This window comes from Anopheles gambiae, chromosome 3 (genome assembly GCF_943734735.2).
Source record: "Anopheles gambiae chromosome 3, idAnoGambNW_F1_1, whole genome shotgun sequence".
NCBI classification, from domain to species: domain Eukaryota; kingdom Metazoa; phylum Arthropoda; class Insecta; order Diptera; family Culicidae; genus Anopheles; species Anopheles gambiae.
In genome coordinates, this window is record NC_064602.1 from 48,228,719 (window position 1) to 48,246,799 (window position 18,081).

General features: G+C 39.5%; 1 protein-coding gene and 1 long non-coding RNA gene across 23 annotated transcripts in view; one reads left to right on the top strand and one right to left on the bottom strand.

Moving 5' to 3' along the window:
• The window catches only part of LOC133393793 (uncharacterized), a 38,165-nt gene extending 31,173 nt beyond the window's left edge, over positions 1 to 6,992 (top strand). The window contains exon 3 of the long non-coding RNA XR_009766399.1: positions 5,348 to 6,992. This is a non-coding gene — a long non-coding RNA (uncharacterized LOC133393793). The remainder of the gene's footprint in view (positions 1 to 5,347) is intronic.
• The window catches only part of LOC1279520 (tyrosine-protein phosphatase Lar), a 234,157-nt gene that overhangs the window by 170,636 nt on the left and 45,440 nt on the right, over positions 1 to 18,081 (bottom strand). For 16 of the 22 annotated variants that reach the window (XM_061660324.1, XM_061660321.1, XM_061660322.1 and 13 more), the window contains 2 exons: positions 14,904 to 14,947; positions 1,691 to 1,736 (listed from right to left, as the gene is read on the bottom strand). The gene's annotated coding sequence lies outside the window, so the exon portion shown is untranslated. The remainder of the gene's footprint in view (positions 1 to 1,690; positions 1,737 to 14,903; positions 14,948 to 18,081) is intronic. The other 6 variants (XM_061660339.1, XM_061660336.1, XM_061660327.1 and 3 more) reach the window with 2 other exon arrangements.

Below are 18,081 nucleotides of genomic sequence, written 5' to 3' on the forward strand. Positions count from 1 at the left end.
ACAAAGCCGATACCTATGAACCACGGCTAGCCTGCCTATTGCAACAACTTTCCATGCATGCATTTTAGCCATGCCCTCACGTACACGTAACAACAAAATGGTAGCGGAACGGATTCTAGGTATATCGACAAATATAGCTGCATACATGCAGGCTGCAAACCCCAACGAACAAATTTCGACAACATTGCCTACACTACCCGTAGGCAAACAGCTAGTAGCGGCGGTACTATTCGGCATAACCGCAATAAGGCATAACCAGCAAATTAATAAATTTTGGATATATTGCAGCACGAATTGGGTTAAGCCCTTTACATACATACACACAAACTCACGTGGTAGTCTAGTATTCAGCAGAATTGATCCGCCTGTACCACCTTCGTGAGCTAATAGATGTGTCAAGTCGGACCATCAAATTTTGTAGAACGGTGTGTTCTGGCGCTGAAAATGATGCATGCAGGCGGAGTAATGCACGCGTGGTGCGTGTGCCTCGAATTGTGTGCTAGGCCGTTGTAGCTTTCCATTTCCTCATGGTGATGTTTTAATAAATTAGGGATTATTGTTCTAGTTATGCGGATGGTTTGGTCGAATGTTTGTTTTCCAATCGGTGTACAATATCTCTGCATTTTTAATGCTCTGTAAATTACCATGCAAAACATGACTACACATTTTATTGCGCTAAATGGAGATGAAAATGTTCCACAATAACAAACGTGACATAAATTGATGCAATAATCGGTTCATCTAACATATGATAACTAGTTTTTGTTGCAGGAAAAGTTTCAACGCAAGTTTCATTATTACAACATGTTACTTAAACTACTTAAAATTCTGCTTCATTAGTTATTCATTTTAGCAATGATGTGAGATGAAGATAGTAAAACGATGATATTTTTTATTTAAACAAAATATGAAATTCGAGTTGGCGTATTTTTAGAGGGAAGCTATATAAAATTTCACGCGTTTGCTTTATAACATCCAAGCAGCGAGACCCACTACTTTCTCAACCGCCTTCAACTGCGACGACAAACATCTTCAGCACGATAACAATAAAAAAGCCACAGATGGTCCCGAGCACTTGACTAATCTATGATTAATCCTTGCACTAATCCAAGTGCTTCATGGATCGAAGACATAAATTTGCCAGCGTTGCAGGAATGTGAGTAAGAGAGCGAGGAATGGCTGAATCCAGCCAGATTTGACAGAACCATGTTCTAGAAAGGATCGAAAGGAAGATAAATTTGTTTCGCCAACAAACACTTCCTTTATTAGAAAGACGCTCGGTCGGATGCTGATCACCACCTTGATGGTAAACGTATGGAACTGCTGTTCTTTTTTCTTTTTTTTCTTTTCCCCTCTAGAGAATACAAGCAATATCATTCACTCATCCACAATACCCTTGAAATCCTCATTATCCATCTTGCCTTTACCTGGACAAATTCGACGACCAAGGTATCTCTGTTGCACTGATTTGAAAAAGATAAAAAATGACTCTCCGAAAACATTTATCTTTCTCTCGTGGCCAAAATGCCTACAAGAAACATGAACACGAGATGGTTACGGTCGAAACAAAGTGTTTTACCCCTTTGCGTTGATGCTGTCATATGTACTGTATCGCGAATTATCAAGTTGTATCGTTATTAAATGTATAGTTTTTATAATATAAAAGTTATATTTGTTGATTATTGCTTACCTGACATTGTCTCAACTAATGACATATCTTCAATTGCAAGCGTCATCTGAAAACAAAATCAAAACAAAACAGATCACTTTAATTATGGAAAACATTTAGATGGAAATTAAGGAACTTAAGATACATTCAGTGAATGAGTAACAGTGAATGTGAAACATTTACTTTTTTTGTTATAATATATCACATATTGACGTAATGTGTCAGGCCGCACATACACGAAGCGCATTCACCGTGACTACATTTAACGTGTATAACTCAGATGTCAAACCAGTTGGCGCAAAGCCACGGGAGTAACAAAATATTGAACATTTTGTCACAACTTCTTGTCGACTGCAAAAAAGAGCTTTTCTCGTGGCCGCATCATAACACACATTGACATAACATTAACGACAAAAAAAAGGAAGCCACTGAATAACGATCGATATTTTGTTAATAGACTACTAAATAGATACATAAATAAATTAGAACCATGCATTTTAGCAATATTACAATAACAATGGATCACAACTGCGCCAGATAAATGTTTTTAATGATTTTTCGCAAACGTCAAATTTTGTCCCGTTTTGTCAACTTTTGTCAACTATATTTTCTGGCTACTCTAGGTTACAGTAGTAGTAGTAATAGTAGTATTTGAATTCGAACCGTAGTAGTCAATTGAATTATGTTTTTTACAAATTTACCTCGCAATAATGGGTTTGACACTAACTCCTTCCTCATTTAAATTTTCTGTATACCAATTGCTGCATTTTTAAGATTTTTATTTGATATTTTATGCTGCAGGTAACGTTTTGAAAAAACTGACAACATTTTGTCACGCCCGTGGCCTCGCACCTAGTCTTAGCAATGAAATGTCATTCGCTACCGCGGTAACACAGAAATGCTGATTTTGGTTATCCCTGCTGAACTGTTCTACTGTTATACGCGTTTTCCAAGACCACCGCCAACGCGCTTTCTGGATTTGCGGCCTCATGTTTAAATTCGAACATTTACATTCACCTACAACCGTCCACTTAGTAGACCTTAAGCTTCGGTTGTTAGCACGGACAAGAACCCTCGTGTGTTTCGTACAATCATAATACAACCCTTGTTATGTGTTTTTTTTTCATTTTACATTGTTGCTTTTCCTATATACCTAACGCCCATGATATTTATTTTACAAGCCTTCTTTTGCTTCATGCAACATGCAATCAACGTGATCATGCTTTCTAATTAATTACATTACAAATTGCAAACTTATTTATGCCACATAGTCGAATAACCAGCCTTGGCATGAGGGAACGGTCTGACAGCGAATTACAAACAGCTTACAATGACTTTGTAAGATTTAAAATAAAAAAGTTTATTACATTTAAAAGATGAAAATCTCGATTTAATAATAGAAAGGTGTACAAATTTAATGTATTTAACAAGAATTTTCTTTTTTAAAACACAATTTTGCATTTACCGTCAAAATGGCTTTCAACATTCTTATTTTTTACATAATGCTGCCCTCGAACTGAAAAGATTAAACACCCCTGGAATAAATCTTTGCAGCGCAGTTACCTTACACATATATCAATTCAGACAGGAGATCAATCACACCTACATTATGATGATAGAAGTAAATTAAAACCAAACAAATTGACATTTCACGTGAGCCCCTCCATCGCTTTTGATCCGGCTCTTTTGAAGGAAAGAAACCCTGGCTTTTGATTCTGCTCACCAACTCATCAACTGCTCGAATATCCCTCGTTGTGGACTCATGCTTTTGGTCCCTATATATTTGTATATCTGTATCTTTTGCAAGTTCAATACCCTCCTTCATACTTGCTCATCTGTTCCATCTAATTTTTTTTCATTCCATTTTTACGCATACTAGTTTAGTTGGCTTTTCAAAAAGAAAATCTAAAATTTGAAACCTATAGCAAACTATAAATGAAAACCTGTTATAATTGCTCACATAGTGACATACTTGTAAATACCGTCATGAAAACAAAAAATTGGTATATGAAGCAGCTTTCATGCCAGGACTTTGCCTTTACGAGTCCTCACGACTGTTTCATAACTCGTAACTCACGCGAGCTGACGAAATGCTGGCATTTATTTTAAGGTAACTGCGATTTCTGTTCGACAGTTACTTAATAAAGGATGACGAAGGCAAATTTTATGGTATTGCAATTTAGCATGCTATAAAGAAAGCAGCAATATCGTTAAAAAGCACTACTGAGCTTTGCCTTCAAAGCTCTATTTTAGTACTTATGATAAAGCTTTACCCGTTGCTTTTTTCACCAGAGGATGTATGGAAACAGTGTTCTATACTCACACTAGGTGGCGCTCGCGGCGTTTAAAGGAAATCAAATATGTTCGTCTAATAGCGAAAACATACACTGGAAGAAAATAGTCGATAGAACCGGTCAGAATAATACCAGCTAGCATATCGAAAGAAAATTCTTATCGCGTGTGATTGCGCACCTCTCAGCTAGCTGTAGTGGTTGAGTGGGTGATTTGTATTGACAAATGAGACATTAGATGTAAATTTGCAATGATTTTATTAGGACTAACCTTTTTTAATATGAGAAGGCAACAGGCACAGGTTTGAGAATCATATAATGGAACAGTTCAATCTGGTGGAATGCTTCAAACCAATAGATGAATATTGTACCAATAGATGAATTCTAATGATACAATGGAATCCTTTCAATATAATAAGGCTAGTTAGCGATGGCATTATGTAATCGGTTGTAAGAAAGATAAAAGCACCGCAAAACATATTTGTTATTTTTATTTATCGTGTTGTTTCAATTCCAGCTCAATTTCAGCAAATATTAAGTTTATGATAGTTATCATCATATCATAGTTTATCAACAAGATATTTTTAATAACAAAACATTACCATCAGATGAGGATAAAAAAAAGTTCAATTTGTTTTCTTCTGCGTAAAACGATGTCATGCGCGAGAATTCAAACATGTACAACAATTACCACACAGTTCACCTCAATAACGTACATCTGATCCAAGTTCCAACAGTCAATACAATTTGTCACATTCCGCATGACATTACACATTCCGCATGACATTCCAAGTTTTCTGCATATTCATATGCTTACGATGCTTGCTATAGTTATGGTGCAACATTTTACAATTGAACTGCTGCATATAAGAAGAAAAATTTTGCGATTAGTTACATTTATCTGATAAGAAAAGAAACCCCTACGAAGTCCAAAACATGTGTAATTTTACAACACCAAGTAGCAATAATATAGACCACTCATATCTGTTCAATAATTTAATAAGACATCAAAGTTTTGCCAATACTACTTTATTTAGCCCGAAGTAATATCATATCGCGCAAATAAATCATGCCTCTTGGACTGAATGTCATCGTCTGACCTGATACAAGTAGCACAGTTTAGATTACGGGTAAATAAATACCATCAATGAAACACGGCGCTTGCAGCGCGTACCAAAAACTCATTACCATCCACCGAAATTACAGCTTCAGATTATCCGTAAATTACATATTCCTGAGCACACGCATCATACACGCAACACAAACATACATACAACTACACACCTGGATGCTCTACTGGTCTGATGAGGCTCTCAGGGCGCTTGAACTTCTGTACACACCCCATTAATTATAACTATTGATTAATTCGTCCCTTATCTCTTTGCAGGGATGATATAGCCTCCAACGGCACTGTTCGAGAACTTGCCTAAATTCAACCAACTTCCATTCGATCACTACACCAGAACAGCCTGATCATGGTACAGACGAGGAAAGTGTGGAAGAAAGAGCCATAATCACCATCATCATCACCATCACCATCATGATTACCACCCTGCAACGACAACACCACCAGCTCGCCCAGTTTACTTCAGCCCCAGGCCCTGCTTACGAACTCCATTGGAAAGAAATACAAACCTTTTCCCCGGCTCTCGAACAGGGATCAAATCATGCAGAAAGGATTCATATTTCTGCTCCTACACCCTGCTTGATTTGCCTGTCCGGTTGGCTGTTCGTTCAACGCAAGCTGTCCCCATGGCGGCATTTCGCACAAAATCGGCAAACAACACAGGCGCACTCGTGGTAAAATTGCAGAGCACTCATCCCTGGTCTCCCACACCAGCCGTCGATGAATGATGATAAATTTGTAATTAATTGATGAAAAATGGCATCACCATTCGCATGCGAGTGTACTACGGAGAAGCACTCCAGTACCAGTGGAAAGCTCTGCAAGAACATCAACGCATGGGCAAAGCAATAACGAAAAAATAACACAGACACATACTATGAAATCCAATTCTGTGCTCTTGCCACACGGCAGATCCACTACCATTTGGCCGAGTTTTGTTTGTGTTATAACTTCCCCGTCGTCAAAACGTCGTTCAACAGCGGAAGAAAGATGATACTAATTTACCCGTCATAAGCAGACATCGTGGAACCGGGACGTGCGCCACTCATCTACCAAGCCAGAAAAAATGGCTAGTTGGAGAAAAAGGACAACGAAGCGAAAACACCAGCAACAGCACGAGCAACAATGGTTTTCCAAAGAAGGCTGAGCCAACCATGAAAAACGAGTACTTTATGGGAGGAAAAACTTGACAGGACCAACTCTCGCGCTTCAACAACCATCCACCAGTCGAGTCGCACCATGAACCTTCGAAGCTGATGCGAGAGGATCCGTGTGAAGGATTTCACATCAGGAATTCCATTCTGAGGCATGTCGTTGGAATGCCTTCATCATTCTTCTACGTTCCATTCATCGTTTACACATGGCTCGTTTGCTGCTTTTCGGACACATGCTTTACACGCAAAAGAAACATACACACAGAGAAAGCACACACGACAAGCACAGGGGCTTCATCCCACTTGCGTGTATTACAAAAAAGTCACCACCTTTTCATTCAAATGGTCCCTTCAGAAAAACGTGCTTCTCTTCTTTTACATTCTTACGCAAATATACAAATTTGGATACAGCGTGTGACGTATACCGTAAGTTTAAACGATCTATTGTTTTGTGTTGATTCCTCTGCACAACACATGCAGTGCACAACATTATTCGCTTTTGCTCATTCATTCTTTTTGTTACTTTCTTACTCAAATTTTGCGTTGCGAGTGATCATTGGAACTAGCGCTTCTGACACTGAGCAGAATTTACACAATAGAGAAAAGCATACGCATGACACAAGCGCACCTCAAGTATCTTCCATTCTAGAGACTCTCAGGGTCAAACAATACAGCGTTTCTAAAAGCAAACATAGTGTGTGCAGGCAAACATCAAAAAACAAAGAAAAAGAGAATCCATTTCTGAAACATCATCTGCCTGCTGGAATCATTTTCATACTTTAAGTCGAAAAAGCATGGCGCTATTGCGATATCCTTCACGAGCATCATAATTCCCCCAACAAGAATCAACAAAAACATAACAAACGTCGGGAGTTGTATAAAAAATTATCGCAATTGTTGAGCGAAGAATATACAATGATAGAGGGTGTATATACCTTGCTGGCATACATTTGTTTCCCTCATTTAGCTAACCACTGTGTGCCCGTTGTGTTCCTTCAAACATTCTATTATACATTCGACCAGTGGAATTAGTGATGAGTAGATGATTTGTTGTTTGAATGGACAGCATTTACCATTTAGACTGTTACCCTTGTTGTTGATTATTGTATTATAATTATTCACTAGAGAAACATTAAAAAAATACACAAAGATGAAATCCTTAAATTCGTGCCTAGGATATGACTGTTTTTAGAAGTCATAACTAATATAATAACATTTGGATAACAGGAAAACAGCTTTCGTTAGTGATAGGTTATGGAAAAATGTGTTGTACATCTCTGCGTGGATGACTGCGATTATCCGTTACCCATGCAATGCAAATTCAATAAAGAATCAACGCAAATTGTCAGTTTTACAGTTAGTTTACGCGTATGAAAAATCAAAACATATCGTCTCGGTTCATATTTCTTTCAAATTATCTATACCTCTAAGTACTCTCTACTACATTACAATGAACAAATAATTCAGAACGACATACACGAAACATAACCACGACAAGAGTTTCAGATAGAATGCAGACAGCCTCAAACCATTCCATACTACTATGACAATTAATTGCCTTGTTCTGCTTAAGATACAATACAATGGAAGCAAACAAGCTTATCTTTCCCATCCGATAACAGAATCATATCAGCAAGACCCAAGCGCGACAGCAACCAGAGTGAAAGTAATTGGAAAATTTAAAATATGGCTCACATCAATTTAGTCGGCTTTCGGGAATTTGGCAATTCTGGGCGCTTAGAAGATGGATCTAGTCGCACAATTTTCGTACATCCTCTACTGCACCGTTGTTTTAGCGGTGTTGCCTGTACCTCTGCTGCGGAGAAAAAATATGCCCAGAATCAGGTTAAATTAATCGTTCCGGTTTAAAGCAATTTCGTTCGCTCGTCGGCTATGTTGCTTTCCGTTCTGGTCATCGCCGTTGCTGTTGTTGAATGTCTTAGCTGGTTTACCAGCTGCAACCAAATTTCGATCCACTAGTGCACATCACCCAATGCACAACACACAGCAGTTGAGATGCCAACATTCCATCCAATTTGCTGCACATTTGCTGTTTCTCTTGCTTTATCGAACAGGTGTAGCAACATTTTACTATTGCTTGCATAGGGATACATAGAGATACATTGAGAAAGAAAGGGACAGCGATGGACACAAAGAGAAACAAAGGAGAGTGAGGAAGTGGGAGACAGAGAGAAGAGCGGAAATGTTGAAGAAATAAATTTTCTAATTTGCTGAATGTACATTTAGAAAATTTTTCCCAACTCACAACGGTGCACCCAAATTAAACCGAACAATGTTTCTTGCTCGAAATTCCTCATGGGAAAGGGAAGGAAAAGGACACCCTCGAAAACCCGCTACAGAAACACCCAAGCTAGACGAACAATCAGTAGCAAAATCCTGTCCTAAAGCATATAAATAGTGCACGTACGGAACACACTATATGCAACACGAAACGAAAGATCTTAGGAGCGACCAACAAGTCATTGTTTCTTGCTACAACTGCTGTTCGCAAACAAAAATGTGCCATCTATCTCTGACCAAGCGAGTTGCTAGCATAGAAATTCTTACTCGCAAAAATCAACAATCACGATGAAGGATTGCAATGGGTTGCGAATTGTTGTGTGTGGAGCCGGATACCATACCCCACCACCATCATCTGCCAGTTCATAAGGAAGACACAATCAGAGGTAGCTTATATGCGGAACTATTGCTAAAACGCAATGAAACTGCTTCAGCACTCGTATGTCGGTACAATTTCTACCAATGCATAATATACACAATGAACAGGATCACTCACAATCCTCGTTTAGAATGGTCGATGCGCAAACGATAGAACTGTAAGCATCCGGTCTAGTAGGTTTTCACATTTTTGAAGATAGACCATTTTTTGGTTTTTTGCATACCTCCCCTCAAACGGTTCCCTGCATACGGTGCTTCTACCATCCCAACCATCACTTCAATAAGCAATGCTGCAACAGTACTGATGGGAACGAGAACGAATTTATTTGTTTTCCATTTCCAAACTGCTTCCAAGCATTTCTCCAGCCCATTGTCCTGTCATCGTTGGTATATTTCCATCAGTTTTATTCCCCAAGCATCGTCTATCACGACCATCCTATTTATCGTCCACCATCATTTTGTGGTACCATCTTGAGTGAAGTCTCCAAAGATAGATAATTTGATATTCTCCTGAAAAACATTTGCTGGCAAACGTAAAATCCCTCAGCATCCCAAAATCTGTGCTGCTACACTCATATATACTCACACACACACACACACACACACGTACTTCTACGCTTTGCACAACTTTCCGAAATCTGGTCTGTCGGTTTATGCTGACAACCCACGTCGTCGTATCGTGCAACGCCGAGGGGAGTTTGCCAGTGAGGTTAAAACGTTTCGGTCGGAAGCTTGTCAACAAGAACTAGTCTTCAAATGCTTGCGTATCTTACTCACAATTGTATCATCTGCCAACACACAATACTTTTTCTTCACAACAAACTATCTATTCGTCCTGCTCCTGTGCACCATCCTGCCCAACCATGCCAATCAATGGCGCATCGGTCGGTCAGACAAGCTCGTCAGGAGATGAACCTCGAAAATCGATCACGTTTGCATAGTTTGTAAAGTGCATTAAAATCTGCACACTTGCATCTACAATCATCTCAGTTTGACCTAATCCATTTTTTCCTATCTAACGAGACCCGAGCGAGCTTCAAGAATGAAGCAACGATTATACCGACTAAATACATTCACAACTTTTTCGTCCTGCATAAGCACAATTGCAATCAACCTGCCTCCGAGTTTGGTACGCAGAAGCGCAGAGTGGTGTGTTGCTTTTCGATTCATCACAACCAATGAGTGCATTGGATAGTGCTGTTCACTATATTTTTTACCACCGTTTATGCTCGTCAGTTACTAATAATGATAAGCATCTTGGTATTTGGAGATCGTTAGTTATCTATTAAAGTTTTCAATCAAACCAAACCTGTCCATCAAACCATACGATTACAAGAGCAATTAATTATTGTTCCAATGTTTAAGGCGCTGATTTACGTTTTAGGATTTGATTTACGTTCAATTGGACATCAATCCATGATCTAATCATTACAGAAGCTACAAAAACACCAACCAGAGGCCGCCGTATTGATAATTTCTTTTTATATTTTGACCCTTCAACGAAAGCACGGTACGACGTTGTTCATTCAAATGCTAAAATAACTCATTATGTTTAAGACGCGTTATGAATTAACAACTTTTGCAAAACTCATAACATCATGTTCTACCTTTTTTGTTGTTGCAAAACACGATCTTGTTCCCAACTTGAATACTCATTTCTCTCACGATTCATTCCCGCCGTTAAAAGTTTAAGTTAAAAGATGAAAACTTATTTAACTTGCGAGGATTTTTATTCCAAATCGTGGCTTTATGACATCCTAACATGCAACTCGACATATTTTCGAACGCTTCTCTGACCGTAACCACTCCGGCAGTTCATGTCTTTTCCTTTTTGGCGACCCTTATTCTACTATAAACGTGTAACACATTCCAAACACGAACACTTGTGCCCTATCATCAAATGCTTTCAGAAGTGTCTTCCACGTACCGCATAAAGCTATCATACGTCCAACGTACGTTGGCGGCCATACCATAGGGCAGCAAAGGTCGCGATGCACCGTCGACGGCTCAAATATGTGACCTGCTTTCTGGTGAAATTACACTTTAAACTATTTAGTCCCGTATCGCATCACTTTGTCCTTTAGAGCCACTCCAGCGTCACCGACGTCATCTTGGCCGTGATATGTAAGGGTCGTTCATTTCGTGTTCATTTATTGCGGTTCTGCGGTACGTGCAGTATAGGTAGAAAACCAAAAACTAAACTATCACCTCTCCATGCGACTTCCAGTTTCCGTAACACTACATTCTCTAATCTAACAAGAACATCCATTCGCACGGGAAGAAAAAAAAACAAGCATCGTAAAGGGGACTACTACCACGAAGGAAAGATGCAAGGGAAGCGACAAGTTTACCCCTGTCACCTAACAAACCCACTGCATCGAAGGACACAAAACAGTACGAAGCATTTTAATGCGAAATCAAGACTTTAATTACTAACCCGCCCCTTCGTAGTATCCCCATGAAACCTTGCCTGTGCATATTATGCCGGCCATGAGCTATTCCCACTTAAGGGGAAAGCGTAGAGCATCCTTCCCTATCTACAATCTACGTTCTCGTCCCCACAGTTGAGGTCAATTTCTTGCGCCCCTGTCAAGCTTAACTCTTGCGGCCTGTGACCATTTTAACTTACCAAAAGCTCTCTCCGAGCCCTTAGTTCCGGGTTTTCCTACATCGGCGCTCCAGTTCTGACAGAAAACTCGAATACCGTGCACCAAGTGCCATGACATTATCACGATGATTCGATCTACACCTCTGTCGACGTCGACTTCAGCAGCAAGTTCACAACTTCTACGACACACAGCACAGCGCAGAACAGTGTCGCCCTAACTAAGTCCGATGGTGTGCGGGATAAATTTGTGCAACTTTACATTGTTTTAATAAACTTTTGCACACACAGCTGCACACAACCGCGACCACCGAGCAGTTTCATTGCGAGGTGTTACTCTTACGTAGAGCGAATTTAGGACGGGCCTCGCACCGACTAGTATCCACCGGGTACATTCTATGTCAGCAAGATTCACCTTGCACAGCTGGATGTCGTTAGTGCGCGCGTCCTGGAGGAAGTTCGTCTCTCGATTTCGCACCCCATGAGCATGTTTGCCGTGAACCGAGACGCCAAAACTTGCGCAACTTCACCTGCTAAAGCACTGCCGCAGGGTGTCATCGAGCCCGCCCGGCATATCGAGAAGGGTACGTACGGTACGAAACAGGGGCTAATGTATGCACAGTTAACTTTTACTCCCACTGTTTAACGTGCGACGCGGCACGTACTCTACCTCCCGCAGCACATTTCCATCGGCATAATTGCTCCTAGAGAGCCACCTACCTCTGAGCAAACGGAATACTGGGAACAAAAAAATCCTCTCGAAACAAATCCAAAGCACCAACAAGCGCGCCTCTACTCTACACGTTGCAGGAAGTACTTAAATGTAGGAAACTACCTCCCGCCAAGCCACTTGTCCTCGGCTAGTCGACCGACCTACAACTGGGCAACCCGTTGGCCAATATGGTTGCAATCTGTAACGAGTATTTGATTCGATTTATGTGCACAAGTTGGTACTGCGTTGTTGGTTTCCCCGTTTCTGTCGTTCTAGGAGGCCGGATTTGGATTTCGAATGAAGGAATACAAGTATAATTGCCGCTTTTGTTACAACCATGGGGATGCAATACCTCTTGCATTGGGGTACAAATGTTAATTCCAGTGACAAATAGTTGCTTTCCTTCTTTTTCCTCTTTACTACAAACGGGAAATTTATATGTGCTCAATAAACATAAAAAAAAGTTTCTAACAAGTTCGTTAATTCGATCTAACTCTTTTTGGCTCTCTCCCCAAAGAACTTTCGCAAAAAAAAATTTTAAAGGCTTTTGAATCCATCAAATTCAAATATTCATATAATTCTTTCATTATGTATTAAACAGTAAGAATGTTTCTACCAAGCCGGTTACACCTGTTCAACTTAACCCAAGACTTATTCTTGCGAAATTGCATAGCCCAGGAAGAAATAATAATCTTTTCATTACAAACAAAAACTCGTATTTGTATAGTAGCTTTTCAAAGATAACCTCTACATGTTGATATTCAATTTATCTTGTATTGTTCCCTTTTCACATTCACACAAGTACGATGATCCCACAGACTAGACTTATAACAAAACAAAAATATCATATTCTTATCAGAACTTGTCTTGAAATATTTTTCTTTGGTACTTTTAAAACACTTATATGATTGCTACTTCACCACGATTGACAGTTTGTATTAAAGAGGATATTCTACGTCATTAAATTTTAACGGTACATGCTTCTCAATCAAACATGCATGCGTACACTGAGCCTAAGTAAATGAGGTGAGCTTGTGTTTCTTCGACCATGAACAGCTGAGTTTCAGAAAGAATGTCGCTTCTAAAAAAAGTCCACCCACTGACGATCTTACACTCAGCGTGAGCGCAACTGCCATTGACAAGTGACGAATACCAGAGCTTAGAAGAAAGGCTTCATCGTTCTCGATCGAGCGCTTTGCGTGTGTCACGTACTCTGTGTCATCTAGCAGCATGGTGGTAAAGCGATCTGTACACGTTCTCGGACTGACGAATGCACAATTGGCAGATTTATGCAAAGCTAAGTCATCGGCGGTGCCATCAGGACAATACATCCAATCATCTGGAGCATTTACACACTGTGTATGTGTCTGTGCGTGTATGCACACGCTTCATATACGCCTACCACAAAATCCACCAATATGCATACGCAAAAGCCCGTCAGGTTGTGTGATTGTTAGTGGCAAATTCCAGCAGCAGCGACCCGAAACAGTCGTACACACTGATGGCATACTGCTATAAATCATTATTCCGATTTAATTAACAATCAATATTCAAACATTAGCCCACGGCCAAGCCGTTCATGCACAATTCTGTGCGAGATGAGCGACGGGTCACCGATGGCCGGGGTTCTTTTGCAAGCGGATTAGTTTCCTTCACACCTCAATCGCGTGTCCACCCGAGAGCTTCCACCCATTCTATATGGCAGTGTTAGCGAACACGCAGTTAGCATGCACCGCCTATCCTGTATTTGAACAGAGTGACATCACGGCCACGGTGGTGGTCAACACGCATCCTGCTAACGCCTGTCCTTTGCCTGTATTATACTGACCACCCGTTCAATACCCGTCTCCCGCGACACTGTGTCGCCATCGTTGTGTTCACTGCCCGGTGTACACTGATAGGTTCCGGCAGGATGTGTACATAGCAACGACACCTATGTCTCCGGTCGAATGAAGTTGTTTAATGCTTGAGAATAATATATTTATAACGCCACAGCCTCATTATGGTCGGTCCATGCAACAAGAACGTCCGCACAAGTGGGGTCTGCGCTGGATGGCTGATACCAAATTGGTGGATTATTGAAGGGGATTTAGGATTATCATTAACTCCATACCAGACTTGCTCCACGGTGGTGGAGAGAACAGGCGCAGATATGTCCGCAACGCGCGTTTGTGTACTAATAAGTGTTCATTGTACAAATGGTTGGCTGACTGGTTTGTCGTTCATTAGAATAATTGAACTGCCGTTAAATTTTGAGGAAGAAATTAATTAATCATCAGCAATATTTCCACTGGCCGCTGGTCAACCAACCACACCACCACAAGAACACAAATCGCCATTAAGCTAGCCAGAACAGAACAGACAATCAAGCAATTATGTGTCCTTTTTAACAGTTAAGCGTGAACTACTGTCTGCAACCAAAACAGTGATTACGAGTAGCAAGGTATTATTATTTCTTTCCTATATTTTTTGCAAAACAAACTGAAATATCAAGTATGATGCATCTTTAAACAATGAATTGTTTAATTTAAGACAAAAATATCAACATCTTTTTAAAAATCTACAACTGAAACCCCTCAAGTAACATCCAATTTTTTAATTCGAACAAAATAGTTTCGCTATCTATGTTCTGTCAACTTACAATGACCAACAATCAACAATACATACCTCTATAGAACGTTTCGATTATCGTGCTAAATCCAAATCAATTTCTGAAAAATAGGAGAAAAAATCACACTTAAAACTTGTTTATTGACTTAAAAGATTTTAGCAGAACAGAAAGGTGCTAAATATTACCTACATAAAAATATGCAATTTTTTATTATAATAATAATAATTTGATCGGCCGGTTACTTATGAATCAGAACACCCTTTCGGAGACCACAATATGGTGTACCATGTTCACATTTTAAATATACCCCAATTCAAAATTGAGATGAGCAATTGAACTGTTCAAACTTACTCGACTACAAATAGCATCCATCATAAGCTAAATCAAGTCTATCATCACCAACATGTAAAACTTGAATACGTTGACGATACTCGAATCAGCGTATTTTGAACGCAAGATTGCAGCATATTTTCTCGAGCGCGTAATTGCACTCCTGGGACATATGGTTTGACAGCTTATATTTTTTAACTTAAAATAACATCACCGCATTCATCGATTGGATGTGGGAAGCCGTTCGTTTGGATTAGGGAAACGATTTAAAATCATTTTTTATTTGTTATTCGGTGAATTTGCAAGAAAACAAACGATTTTGTAATGTATCTTTGTTTGTACAATATTGTTCCACTGACATGATGAAATGTTTACTTTCTGACTTTAATTAGAATAGTTATTTTTGGATTGAATTATCTCATTATACGAAAAACTAGTTCAAAGGATACACCATATAAATCAGGCAATTTTCTTACTTTGATTCAGTAAAAAAAAATTACTGAGAGCTATTCAGTCATAGATAGTTCTGCTGAATTTATGCATTGATGTAATTTTTTGTCCTGATTTTCAGTAAAACAAGTAATGCAAATTTAAGTAATCCTCAAAAGCCTTAAAACAAGCCTATCGCGATAACCCTCTTGCTCGTGATGTGCAAACGGGTGAGTAGGTAAGCGCTTACAGGCACCCCGAAAAAATTTCAGGTAAGAATTCTGATAACATATTATCTGAGCTTGCTGAATTTATTTTAAAGAATTGGCAGCCATGTTGTTATGTAAAATCTTTGCTACAATCTACTGCGCTGGATGAAATTTCGTTGTGACCGTGAGTGCTTACACAATCGTCAAACCATTGTTTAGGTATAATACAATTTAAAACTGTATCAAACACTATGAAACATGAATGAACATGAGCTGAACGAACTGCCTTACTGCGCAGCAATATAAACCTCAATTTGAACGACTTTTTCGTCAACTTTTCGTCAACAGTCACTATCAATTACTGAACAATCAGTGATATTAGGATGGCTTTATTGTGATTACAGTAGCATCAGCTGTCATTTCGGTTAGCATCAAAGATTACTGAATCGTTCAGTAAAAATAATTAACTGAAACGATTACTGAACTTTCCGGCGATAACATTTACTGATCTGCGGTTAAAAAATAGTGGGTAAACAGATCCACTGTATTTTTTAATTTATTTATTTTTATTCTAATAGTTCATGCAGTACTTTTCAGACTTTTTATCAAAGTTTCGTCCTTTTCGTATCATGTAATATTACCCACGCCGGACATGTAGTTAAGTCGTGAGAGTTTACGAATGAACCACGGTTATCACCCATATAATATATTTGTATTCTTGAAACTTTCACGTTCTTGTTGAGAATGGTATAAAATGACCTTAGTTTTAGGAGAAACCTTAGCTTTGCTGAAATTTATTTTCCCTGTTCAATGTCACGTTGCAAGCACTGCAAACGTTCGCAAAGGCAGAGAGACTACTAACCTCATTGGGTTTACCTCAATTACAGAACAGTCAATGAACCGTGCTTCGACCTTTCCTATCCTCTTAACTCTACACTCTTACTACATTACCTTCCAATGAATAGTGCAAAGGATTCATGTGCCGACAGCAATTCCCATGACAAGCACTCTATTGCACTACTCGAATTCACCACAATACTGTGTGTTCGAGCAGATGACCTAGTTCAATTCCAACCTACCGAGTGGCTATGGTTCGTATTGCTATAGCTCTCATTCTCTTTTCCACAGAGATGGAAAAACAACATCAACATATATTTACGCCAAATGCCACCCGTTTGCTACAGAGACTAGTGCTGTGCAACATTTCATCATAAGTTGAATTAAGTACATATTAATGCGGTTACTCTTGTTCTAATTAACTTTTATATTACACACAACCATTTTTAATCATATATTATCAATTTCCCTAAATATTGCAGGCTATCGATATGTTCAAAGACCAATCTGATTATATCTAGATACAACTTTAACACACTCTAAAGTTACAATTTAGATAAATCACATCCAATGTGACCACAAATTTAACAAAGACAAAGCCTTTACGTTAAGGTCCTTATTTTTATTTGGCATGAAATGTTCTACTTTCTCTACGCAAAAAAAATCTGAAAAATAACTTATCAAATTAACATGAACATGTATGAAAAAGCTGTACCAAACCCACTCACAAATTATTCACACCGCGAGTAAATGTGCACTGCATGTTACCAATATTTTAAACAAAGCGACAATTAAACACGCATTCCCTCAGCTCTCAATGTTCCATTTTCCCTGAAATGCGGTGCAGGGGAGTGCATTGTCATGCAAACGTGTCCGTGCAGAATGTCATCGAAATGAGACGAAACTTTTGAGCAACGAATAATAATTTATCACATGTTAACACACGACTATTCAAGAGCGCACTTGTGCTTCGTTCACTCTCGCAGCCACACAAACATACACACACACACACTTTATCGCTTAGAGGAAAAGCGCCACGTCTCGGGAATTCGTACAATGAAATTGGGACACGGCAAGCGAAACGACCCGTGATACGAAAATATAAAACACTCCTTCACGACACTCGTACCAACTAAAGCAATAGAAATGAATGCGCACCATGAGGCAGTACCATTTTGTCGAGCGAAACGGCGGTCCTACTACAGCAATACGGCACTATCTAACGACGCTATCAGATGGCCCTTTGCAGCGCATGAAGGTAACGCTTGCACATCCATATCCTGCCGGACGGCTAGTTTGGCGTCCCAGCGGTCAACAACGCAACCTTGGAGCATTCGCGCCAACAGTTCGAACGGGAATAGGACGAGATTGCTACAAAACGCGACAAACGCGCTGCTCGACTACCACGCGCGTTCTCTCTGTCTCTTGA